The 12,506-nt window shown below is 37.4% G+C and overlaps 1 pseudogene; it reads left to right on the top strand.

The window, feature by feature from the left end:
* LOC113096970 (rho guanine nucleotide exchange factor 10-like protein) overlaps positions 1-12,506 on the top strand; it is a 92,163-nt pseudogene that overhangs the window by 64,796 nt on the left and 14,861 nt on the right.

Here is a 12,506-nt window from a genome sequence, read left to right as displayed (position 1 = left end):
TTTTTCAATTATATCATATTTAATTTAACCAATGTATTTTTTTATTTTTATTAGAGATGTGAGTCATAAAGGGAGACCAAATTTTGCATACTTACTTATTAAGTCTGGAAGGGAGGACGCATGTTCTTTTGTGTAGCATTCATCACATTTACAATGCATTTAACAAAGCCCAGGTAGAATAGAGATTTGATTGCTGTCACAGAAAATCACCTCAAAGCATTTTAGCACCTCAAAGTGCCATTTGTTTTGCTCTAAGCATTCCGTCCCCAAACCTCCTTAAGCCTGATGACTCATAATAACTGAGTGGATTGGATGGATGATGTGGTTTCTTTTAATATTCTGCATATCAAGGAGAGTGAACAAGTCTTTAGTCTATCTTTTTGGATGAAAACATTGAAAACAGTCAAAATCTCCCTTGTTTACATCATATGTCTGCCTTTTTAAAAAAATTCTCATGTTTGTCTAGATGCTGTGACAGACTATCCTTGTGCATTTCATTACTGGATTAAATTCAGACATATTGCAGGCAGGATAGACTTTGCAAGAGAAACTAATATGGGTTTGCTCCAGATGAGTTCATGGCCTATGGAAAGGATACTCACCACCTGGAGCTGGCATAAAGCCCGTCAGCCAGAAGGGTGGGATGGAGACCATGTAGAGCAGTGGGTCATTGGGGCCAGCAGCTGTGTGGTCGCCCTCTTTCTTCATCAACAAATCTCTCTTTAATTAGCTCACCTAGTGCCCTTTCCCCAGACAAGCAACAAAACACAAGTCTTCCATCAAATCTCTCTGTGATCACTCTCCTTCTCCCATTGGGATCTCTTGCATTACAAATGCAATTCAAGAGGCTTAGTGGAATAAAGCACCATGATGCTAATTAAATGGACTTTCAGGTTATTTAGTCGTTCTGAGCGGAGTTGTTGATTATGAACCACTGATAATGTGAAGTGAGTTTGAATGATGGACACTATTATGAATAATAAAACCGCTTACCCTGAAATCTTAAAGGGATAGTTCATCATCCATTCCCCCTTATATGTTGTTAAAAATTGGAAAATAAAAGTAGATCATTGGTAACCAAACTATGTTGGTGTAATCCTGCAGTTTTGGAAAAGCAGTAAATTATGACCAATTTTCTATTATTATGTTATTTTATTTTGGATGAACATAAATTTTAACTTCTTAAATTAATAAATAAATTAAACTTAAAAGTATAACTTAACTTATTCAATATATATTTGTGTGTATCTGTATGTAAATATTATAATAATTATTCACAAATATATTTATGTATTTTTAAATGTGTTTTATTTTATTATGTAAATTATATAATTAATTTATTGGAATTTCTTTAACTATTTAACACTTCATTCTTTAAAACTGCTAAAAGAATTCGACTATATTAAATATTACATATTTTATTTTGACATGAGGTGAAGACAAACAGGACATTATTTCTTCCCAGTTTTTGGGTTGCACAAATTGAGGATTATGTTGACGATACCTTATATCTGTAATTTTATGTTTTAGAGTGTAAAAAAAAACAACAACAACAAAAAAACAACAACAACAGTAGTAAAATATACTTATTCATTAAATTTACCCATACTTGTATAATAAATATATGTATTAAAGTAACCCTTCTCTCTGACAGGTTATTATGAGGTGCTGCAGGGCACAAAGCACGTCTGAAATTTCATACATTAAAAGAAGCATTCAGGACAGGCCACTGATTGAGTCTGTTTTCAGCAGTAGTATATTACCTCTGCAGTCAGACAGGAGTCTGCGAGTTGCCGTTTGAGATCCCAGAATAAATGTGTTGCTGGGGAATCATGCAGCATGTTTCTTAGACCCCGAGAGACTGTGGCTAAAGCAGATATTCAGGCAAATGCACTTTCTATTCATCAGAGAATGAACAAAGACAAAGCAATCTCCACCTGTAAAGATTGCCTGTGCTCCTCACTGAGCAACAGTGTTGTCATGTGACTCAGAAAGCCACAGTCTGTCCCTTCCCTCCACCAGCCGAGCTCTGCTGCCCGCAGGCTGCCATATGTGCTCCTACCATGACTGGCATTTAATTACAGATTTGACATTTTTTGTCACTGCAGATGGATGAACGATATAAACATGGAATAAGTTGGAGATATGCAAGAGGAAACAGGAAACGCTGCATGCTCATGGAAAAAGAAGGGTTCAGAGAAGGGAGAGGCAGAGCTCATGGCTGATTGAAATTGTCATTTCTGTAGTATTAGTATGGATCTGTTTATGTTTGCACTTTGAAAAAGTGGGGAATATGGGAAATGACTGCTGGAATTAGTTAGAGATTGATGGCCAATTTCCACTGGGGGCAACATGAAAGATATTCAGTCCTAATTAAATCAGATGTGCTTTCTGCCATCTCTCCCAGCCTTCATTCTCACATTAAATATAAATATTCCCAAACAGCGGCTGTGTTGACATTATGGTCACCGTAAATAAGCCACCCACCACTTGAAGTGAGCCACATTGCTTTATTGTAATCAGAAAATCATTTTCTTAGTCAGTATTTTGGTCTTGTTTTCCTGTAAAAATATCTAAATCTATTACATTTTATTTTTTCAAAGTTTTCATTCATGTCTTTACATTTACACATCTGATGTGACTTACACTGCATTCAAGCTAAACAACGTTTCAGTTTATGAATTCCCTATGAAGTCGAATAATATATAACCTTGGTGTTAATTGAATCATGTATGAGCTGTAGCAACACTTGAATGATAAAAAAAAAATTAAACCGCTTAAAAATTCTTAAAAAATGCTGACTTTTTATATAAATAATTGCATTAAATTAACGTTTAATTCTCAGATCTATTCATTAGGGTGAGAATTAATTATTATATATATATATATATATATATATTTTTTTTTTTCATAGCTGGAGACTGCTCTTCATAATCCTGTTCAATGTGCATTACTTGGTTTCTCAGCTGCGAGCACTTCGCTTCCTCAAGGTTTCCTCTGGGTAAGTAGAAGCACATCAAATATACATTATCATACACAATGGTGACATCAGAGATCAAATAGACTATATTTATTATTCCTCACCATTTAATCACATTTATGCAATACAGGTATATAATATTGTAGCACAGTTTGTACTGAATACAGTGTAATCAGAGTTTAGCTATTAATATGTTTTTAAGATACTGAAAAAAAATCACAAATGTCAAGGCATGTCAAAACTACTCCATGGCCCCAGACCACCTCAGACCTCAGGGGATACATCCTGGATGTTCTGCAAAAAAAAAAACTGTGTCTGCAAAATAAAATGGGTTTTCATAACAAGCCCTGTGAAATCACCTTTAAAAGTTTCACACAGTAGTCTCGTTCTCCTCCCTCCTCTGGAGCAGTGGGCAATTTATCAAGTAATCCCCCAAAGCAGGGGGATAAATCCAATTCGAGCCTTGGTTGGACACAAAGGGATGCCCTTGCCTTTATCTTTGAGTTAATTGTTTTTGTGGGTATACTAAAGAGCATTGAGGTTGGACTTGGGTGGATTTGAAATATACAAGGAGACATTAAGTGGGAAATTCTATCTGGCTGGATTAGAACCTCTTTCTGGTGCCAAAAGTCTTCAGTACTGCATATCCAAAATATAATTTCACTGAAATCTGATTGGAAATTCTAAATCTCACTCTGTAACTAAAAATCATAGGGGTCATTTTTTAATGTATCTCAATGCGTCCATTTAGTCTCAGTGGGGCTGCCAGTGTTTCTCATTAAATGTGTTAAAATGTGCTATTATGCAGCATTTGTAAACTTATTTTCTGTGCTTCTGAGCCGTGTAGGCTTGGTCTGCTACATCCTAAGATTACTGTACTTCGAAACAAGCTAGCTAGTATTTCCAAAAGAAAGAAACCATTATTTATTATGCTATCACTCTAGTCTTTTTGCTTCACACAGGTCTGTTATTGTGTTTGCAGCCATTTCAGATGAACCCATGTCGAAGACTTAGATTAAGTCGCGATAGCTTGACCATAATAAGCTGCGATGTGAACCAAACTTTATCCTGCTAGCCAAAGGTCTGGTTTTACAAACTATAGCAGGGTCAAAGAAACCCCTAAAGCAATCAACACATGTTCCACTTATAGCAGGTGTCCTTTTCTTGGTGAACTCAGCTGGACTGGGAGATGTGAGAAGAGGGGAAATGAATCAGTCCTTTGCTACTTCCCAACCTAGCAGTGACAGTAATCAGATCACTCCAACATGGGCTGCATTTTTTTCTTCTTCTCATGGGTTAGATCAAAATAATGACATTGTTTCTAATAAGTTCAAGACAGTAAGCCAGCCAGTCATTCACCAAATTTGCTCATTTTAGCCTCTTTACCTCTAAGGCTGATTCTCATTTATTGAGATATATGTGTGTGTGTGTGTGTGTGTGTGGTAGTTGTTTTTTTGATTGCTTGATTGCTTTTTTTCCCTATTTGCTATTCTCTGCTTGTCAACTTCAAATCCAAACAAACCTAAAACTTTTCAAAAAGGATGTCAGAGACAAATGGTTGAATGTTTCTAGGGTTTACAGATAGACGGATGAAGTCTTTCTCCCCAGACTACCTTTGTTCCCTTTAGGCTTTTAGTCAATTTTAGCCTAATTAATGCTTGGTTGCCCAGAGCTTTGGCTCTAAGACTGATTTTCACGGCTTTCTGGCCAAAAAAAAAAAAAAAAAACAGCGATGCATCCAGGGCATGATTCCAGATATCTACTCCTCCAAACAAGTACTAATGAGTTTGTCAGGGAACTGTAATTCCACGTAGTCTGTGGAGGAACTGAATTGAAAGTGGAGAGGGGGCAGATCATCGCCGAAATTAAGCAAATGGATTTGCGCCTGTGTGAGAAAGCGGGAGAACGAGGGCCAGCTGGAGGTTGCAAATGAGTAGCAAAAAACGCAGTTCAGTTATTTTCCTAGCTTCTTGCACAATGATAAGCCCTCCCTATCTCCCACTGTGTTTTCCGCAACATGCGTTTTATTTTACTTCCCAGCCCATGAGACCTTGGCCATCCAGATTCTATGCTGCGATACAAATCATACAAATGATTGCTTGCAAATTAGAGGGGAACTGTAAGGGTAAAGACTATATTTAGCCTAGCCATTTTGCTCGCATAACATGACTCAGAATAAGAATTAATCTCTGTTGTCTGGCAGCATCCCTCCCACTCTACTATTGTTTTCCCATTCTTTGGTTGAGATTATACTCCACTCAACCAAGCCCAGTTGCTCAGTATCCTGAGGTAATCATAAATGATGGCCCCTAAACAACTGTCATTTATATTGTGGCCAGCAGACTCTCTGTAATACTTTTCCCCTTTATCTCATTTTTTATGTATTTTGTAATTGGAGCAGTTTAGTGCTGCACAAGGAGAGATGAGCCAATTTGTGTGGCAGACATGATGGGATGCTGATCAGTTCATTTAATTTCTAATAGCAAGCGGGTTGCTTCCATTGCATTATGCTTGAAAGAATAACCATGAGAGCGGCTGCAGCAGGGTGCGAAGACAAACACTATTTTTCACAAACTGGGGGATCATTAATTTATGATGCAATGCAACCCAAATGTGTTACAATAGTCTGCATTTTAAAGCAGAAAAATGAATGGGTGTGCAACTTAGATCAATTGTTGAGGCAAGGCACCAGAGGATGGATTTATGAGCAGCGCTGTGCTGAAGACTTATTCTGTCAACTATATGTAATTGCACCAAGGATCGAGTTTGTCATCTCAGTCTCTTTCTTAAGAAGGCGATCAGTCATCAGCCCAAAGGAAACCCTCCATTGTCAAACAGCTCAGCGGCTTTCAAAAGACATCTCTCCACCCAACCTTTTCCTCTGGTTCAGCGATGAAAAGATCCCTGGAGTTTCAAAAAAGATGTTTGAAGCTATAGAGCTGCTGCTGGGAATGCATTAGGGGTGATAGAGTATGAATTTTAGAGACTTTATCAAGCCAACGACTATAGGTTAGATTTTTATGAGATATGTGATTTTAACATTGCTGTCACCATGAAATTGAAATCGACAAGGAATAAAATAATAGGGCTGGGAAGTATGAAAGTACACAGGAAGTGAAAGAGTTTTCTGCCGTTTGAAATTTCCTCCATGTGGTTCTCGGCACTGGAAGTGAAAGCACAATGGCGAGGGAGTGGTTGAAAGTGGCAGAAAAACAGAAAAGCACTTCCCTTCCTAAATTATTTTCTTTCTCTACCTGTATTGTCATGGTTGTGAGAGTGGTTTTGATTGGATGACTACTTGTAATAGCAGTGTCCTTGCTCTGTTTTTGCAGGTAGCTGGTGGAGGCGATTCCACTCAAGGCCAGGTGGACATCTTCTCCTTGAACAGACCCACTCCTCGGCCTGTAAAATCCCTCCAGATGGGAGCTCGAGTGAGGTGTTTGGAGTATGTGCCTGAGCCCACCCCTTCAGAGGATGCTGAAGCTGGCCCTCACAACTCAACAGGAGTTGGAAATAATATCTGTGGGCGACTTGATGATGGCTGGTAATATATAATACGTACATATAAGAAATATCAAAATATACATTGTGTTCTTCAATGAAAAATAACAAAGAACCTGTTAAATATCTAAAGGAATCTATACACAGCCAAGTTAAGGTTGCTCAAACTAGACTCTAAGATATTGTTGCTGCAAATAAAGTGCCTCATCAATGCTTCCTTTATTTTCCTGTCAGCTCACTTGGCTGTGAGAACCAAGTGGTAGCCAAGTCACATAGCCTAATAGCTGTTTGTTTTGAGCACATGTCCAGCAATAGGGAAATCTGGAAAGGTAAAAGCCATTTAATCAGATTTACAGACATTTCAGAGATAAGAAACAGATGACATATTTTCAGTAGGCTTATAAGAGTTTTGGTTGATTCCAAAGTCATTTATTGTTAATGTAGACATAAAATATGTGTACATTTGAAAAATTACACATTATACTTATGTTTTTTTCATTTATTTATACAATCTAAACAACTTCCTTATTAAAACAGATTAAAGACTTAACTTTGTATATGTGCAATTGCATTTATACCATCTGTGTGCAGCACACTTTTTGTGGTATATATGCAGTTTCAGATGCAGTCTTTATAGTGCTTAAACAGCAAAGGGTTACTACTTTGTTAAAAACTTTTTGGTACTTTTCATGGTGCTTTGTGGAGAGGTTTTTGAATTGCAGTCATTTTGGCAGAAATTAAATAAATTGCTCGCTTAAAATCACAGTGATTTTCTAAGTAAGTTAAATCAGAAGAACAATAGGTATTCTGGTATATTCTTTATGCAAATGAAAGGGACTGATGAGCTACAGAGAACAGATTTTTTCCTTTTAAAATATCATTTCACAATATCAAGGGCAAATGCACAGTGGAAATAAGGCATTAGTTTTTCTTTATTCTTCTTCCCACAAAGATGTCCTTATATATCCTTCAATGTTTTCGCCCCCAAAGCACTCTGGTCTACGGCAGTATGGACATGGCCGCCCAATGCCTTTTGACTCTCCGTAACCCAGAGGGCTATCTAGTTCTGTGTCTCAAACATTCTGGGAACTTCCTGGATGCTGGCCTACGGGATGGAATGCTGATGGTGTGCGAGAGAATTCCCGGAGGTACGAGTTTGATAAGGCTCACTTTTAAAATAGTTTTCAGTTGTTTTGTCTTTTATGTGAACAAGACTCGTAATTTGCAATATTTCTGCATTAAGTTCAAGGCCTCATAAATTGTACAAGGCTGTATATAGTTGTTTCTCCCTTGCTTTTATGCATTATGTAAAACAAAGCTTATTTATTTTGCATACAGTACTTGGGTTTGCTTAGAATTGTGGATAATCACTTAAGATTTAAACGTCACATTAGCACAGAAATGGACAGTTGTATTTAGTATGCTTTCGCTTTCATTTTTTTTCTTCAGTAATGGGATTAAACACTAAATAGGTGGGATAATTAAGAAGGGTAATTAATAGTATGTCCCCAAATGAAAGGGACTCAATAGAGTAAAAGGGTAATTAAATCAAATAAATAGGACAAATGAATCTGATTGTCCCTGTGTTCAATTTGCTCTTTCATCAACTTTCCATTCAAACATCCAAGAATGTTTTTTTTTTGGTCCCTCCTCTATTAGCTGAATGCCTCAGTGAGCATGTGAAAGATATTATTTCTGTCATGTATTATGAATGCATTCAGAGATATGACAGGGGTGATAAGATTGTCCTAGGTATGTATACGTTAGATAGAAAGCCAATGGATTCAGGATTACCTTGAAAACAATTTAAGTCTGTTCTCTGCCTGTGCTTGCGCCTTATTCATTCGCAGTAGGTAAGTGTGGGCTAATGACAACAGAAGACGGGCGGGCATGCAGAACTCTTGCATTCGGAGACATGATACAGTAGATAGCGAGGGACTGCTCTCTGTAGGAAGACAACCCTGGCACAATGGGTTTATCACAATGCATTACTTACCTGGCTGTCAACAAGGAATTATCTCCAGTGAAGTGGAAATTAAGATTAATTATGATGATGTGCAGTGTGGCGATTTAATATTACTATTCATATAGTGGAAAGAAAGAAATTACAAACAGATATATTCCATGGGAAGTAGAGGCTGGATTTGAAATTATTATTATTATAATTTTTTTTACTGTATTTGGGTAAACAAATATATTCAACAAATTATTCTGTGGAGCAATACGTTGCCCTCAAAGCAGTAGTAATAAACACTGGGGTCTCACATGAGATTAATCAGAAAGCTTTTTTAAATGTATGAACAAGCCAAAACTGCTTGAAGGGGAGATTTTGAGTTTTTCTTCCCTTTTTTCCTAGGTACATTAAGAGGGCAGGATCATTTTGTTGTGTTTAATCAACAGTATGCAGAATTTATAAGGATTAAAAATTAGGTGTCTAACTTTCTGAAGAAAATCCGTAAATAAATTACACCCAGAAGCAATAAGCGGCCATCTGAATGAAACTGCATCTCTCCTCCTTCCACTTTATTACTTTTGGAGCAATAAAGGAAAGACTGCATCTGCAGATGCTTTGAGTGTCCAGATAAGTCCTCTCTGCCCCTGAAGGTCCTCGGCTTTGAAAGAGGCAAATCTGAAGCTGCCTTCGTTTTCGAGGAAGAGGGTGTACAGAGTGGCTGAGGGGATGTTTTCAAAGCATACAGTATACACGAAAAATGGGAAGACTGACATTTTGAATATGCCATGCAATTAACCTGAGGAAGTCGGAAGTCATTGTAAAGCTATTCTGGTTTCAAAGGCAGAAATAAACAACTCAAAATGTTAATTAAATGGCTCGCTGTGGTTCCCTCTCTAATTTTGCTAGATTAACACACTGTGATGGGGGCGGAAAAAAAAAGACAAAAAAGGTTATGTAATGCATCCAATAAATGGTGTCCATGGTAGCCACAGTGCAAACCCTGTGATTAAAATTTAAGGAAAAAGTCTGGCATGTTCTGAGCACACTGGAGAGAAACATATAAATTGGATTACACAACACGGTACAGTTATTAACATGGCATGGTTAGCTCATTAGCATAGAAAGCCCCAGTTTTATTGAGGGAGATATACAGTCCACAAAAATGCTTTGCAGTGCTTGTTCTAGCTGTATGTTTTTAAGTCTTAGACAGAAATTATACAGTTCCACCACCAGTTATACATATTTGTCTTGCAAACACAAGGATTTACTCTTGAGTATTAATGAAACCAATTTACTTTAAGTGACTTGCTCTGGGCAAAGCAGGGGAATTAGCATGCAACACATTTTTGTAGCCCTGCTATTTGAAGCATTCTTTTATGAGGGAAATAACATATGAATTTACTAGATTTGAATATCTTTGGCCATATTTGAAGTGTTCCACCAGAAAGGATTAAAGATTTGCCTTCAAGCAAGGTATTTCACAGGCCTTATTGTATTCGTCACTCATACACTTTTACCTTGTTTTTCTGTTTTCTGTGTCATAAAGCTCAAGAGTATGTAAAATGAAATGGTATTTTCTGGGTATTACATTTATAAAGCTCATTATGATCAAAACAAACATAAACCATTTTTATATTTATTGTTTGAGAATTATTAATATTAATAAAAAACAAAAATGTATACTTTTTCTCCCCCCAGCAGTGTCAGCTTGAAATGGATTATGAAATATAATGGAAATATAATTACATTTGAATATTACATAAATATCTTTGTCCAGTCAAGCTGTAATTTCATGCGTGTATTTAGGCAACATAAATTCCTTATTACAAAATTTGCATTAACAGTTTATTTCTACCAAGGACAGAAATGAACCTTTCCTGTAGGTATATATATATAGATATATATAAAATTAATTATAAAATAAGAAAAATAAGGTAGGGCTGTAATTGTATTGTCAAAAATATAAACTGTTATCCAAACTGTGGATAAATTATACAAAGAAAGTGAGCGAAAACCAGAAATCTGTGTGATTGTTATAATATATATAAATATAATATAACATGTATGTAATATGTATATTACATTCAATAATAAAAATAAATAAATAAATAATAATAATTAGCTAGCTCCACACAGGAGAGCTGCTTTATTGCAGAAAATCTAATTCTCACTGATAGTAACACTGACCCAGTTTTTTTTTTTTCATTTGTTCATGTTAAATATTCTAAAGCTGCTTGTTTTAAATCAATCTATTGTATAAAGCCCTATATAATATAAATGAGATGCCTGGAGTGATGAATCGCAGAGCTGGTTAAAATGTATCCACATCACTATGATCAAATGCTTACTTAACTGCTGTTTTCTCACCACTGTCTCTTTTGTTGTTTGTTTATTTCATTATTGAGAGGAAAGCGTGCAGCAAATATTTACATTTTCATCTAAACCCCGCTCCCAGTATCGTCTGGTTCAGCTGCGTTCACACTATCATAAACCCAGTGTGTGTCATCTTCTCTTGAATTACATACATTAGACCAGAATTACAGTCTTGCTCATCTCACAGTAAACTTAGTTTGTGTTTTTGTATTTTTGTCTTGTATGGGGATCTGTGGAATCAAGACACCTGTAGAAAAGTAACAGTTGGTTCAGAATCCATCAGGACATACTTGCCTTGGAGGGCTCGGTCTGGGCTAGCTGTGCTAACACAGTAACTGTACTTGACGGCTCCAGTTTGTCCACTCAGACTCATATTTTCAAAGATCTACTCATGCTGATATGCCTACACACCAAACTTTAGCAAATGGAGGAGTTTCACAGGCACTTGGCCATCATTTACTGACAAATTAGCTTGTGTATGAGGATCAATAATCCTAGCGAGGAGCGCAAATCCATATGGCCAAGTTGTCTATTTTGGGGTCTTCTAATCTTCTCTGGATGTCTCAAATATGGAGAGGCTGTACCCCGGGATCTACCCCATGGGCCTCCATAACCCTATGCCTTCTTGGGTTTTATCTCTGGAATCAAACATCTCTTTTATCCTTTGAGATTTCTCTGGATGCGCCCATCAGAGAGGAGATTTGAGCTACTGGTAGGTGAATGGGCCCCTGCTGCTATTCGGTTGATCCTCCACTGTTCAGGCCAGTGCTCTGTTTTGTTCGACTGATTGCATTGTATCCCTTTCCCTGCGGAGCCATGCAGGCCTAGCAGCTGGAGTGGGAAGCATCTCCACTACACTACAGCTGTAAATCTGCCTCCTTGAGACTCATGGCAAAGTGGCGGACAATTATGTGTGTCGGTGGGATAAGCAACGGAGCCTGTGTGAATTTGTCTCTCTTGTTGGTTTACAGGTAAGAATTCCACAATCTGAAGCATGCCAACTTGTTCCAGTGACCCGAAACGATTGAGGCCGCTGGATCGCTGTCGATGTAAAATGCTGAAAGCATTACATCCCCGGTATTGCAGAGAAAACAAACAGTGATGGACGGGTTTGTATGCACTATGCAGAGAAAACCCTTAATAAAGCCGTACTCAAATTTTTTTTGGGTCCGCAACCAACTTCTTTTTCAAGTTTGGCTCGTTGATTTGTAGGCCCTTTTTTACAACAGGTGGTAAAGGCCGTGACATGCCAAACGGATATCTAACGACTGGCTGTGATGGAATCCAGTGCATTAGTGTGCATGAAAAAAGGTTGTGCTTTAACACCACTAAGACTGCAACCAACGGCCAACTAGCATATACATTCTGCACCTGCATGGAAAAATAAAATTGTGTGTCTGTATCAGCAGGTGGCAGTAGACTATGTTCATCATTCAACAAGGGAAAACAAATCTAGGACTGACTGACCAATGGCAATTCAACCTATTTAGTTGGCCAAACTGCCAACTGGATCCAACTAGTGTGGACAGTGCACACCGCAAAAACCACCATGTTGACCAACCTCTGGCTGGCCATGTAATGGCCTTAAGATCAATCAATCTAAAATCTTGACCTAACATGTGAGTGTTATGAGATTTGTTTTGAAAAAAAAAACAAAAAAAAAACAACCAAACAAACAATTGATTCAAACTTCATTAT

The sequence above is a fragment of the Carassius auratus genome, unplaced genomic scaffold (assembly GCF_003368295.1).
Source record: "Carassius auratus strain Wakin unplaced genomic scaffold, ASM336829v1 scaf_tig00216055, whole genome shotgun sequence".
Lineage (NCBI taxonomy): Eukaryota > Metazoa > Chordata > Actinopteri > Cypriniformes > Cyprinidae > Carassius > Carassius auratus.
The sequence above is the reverse complement of the archived record's forward strand: the minus strand, read 5'-3'. Positions and strand labels throughout refer to the sequence as shown.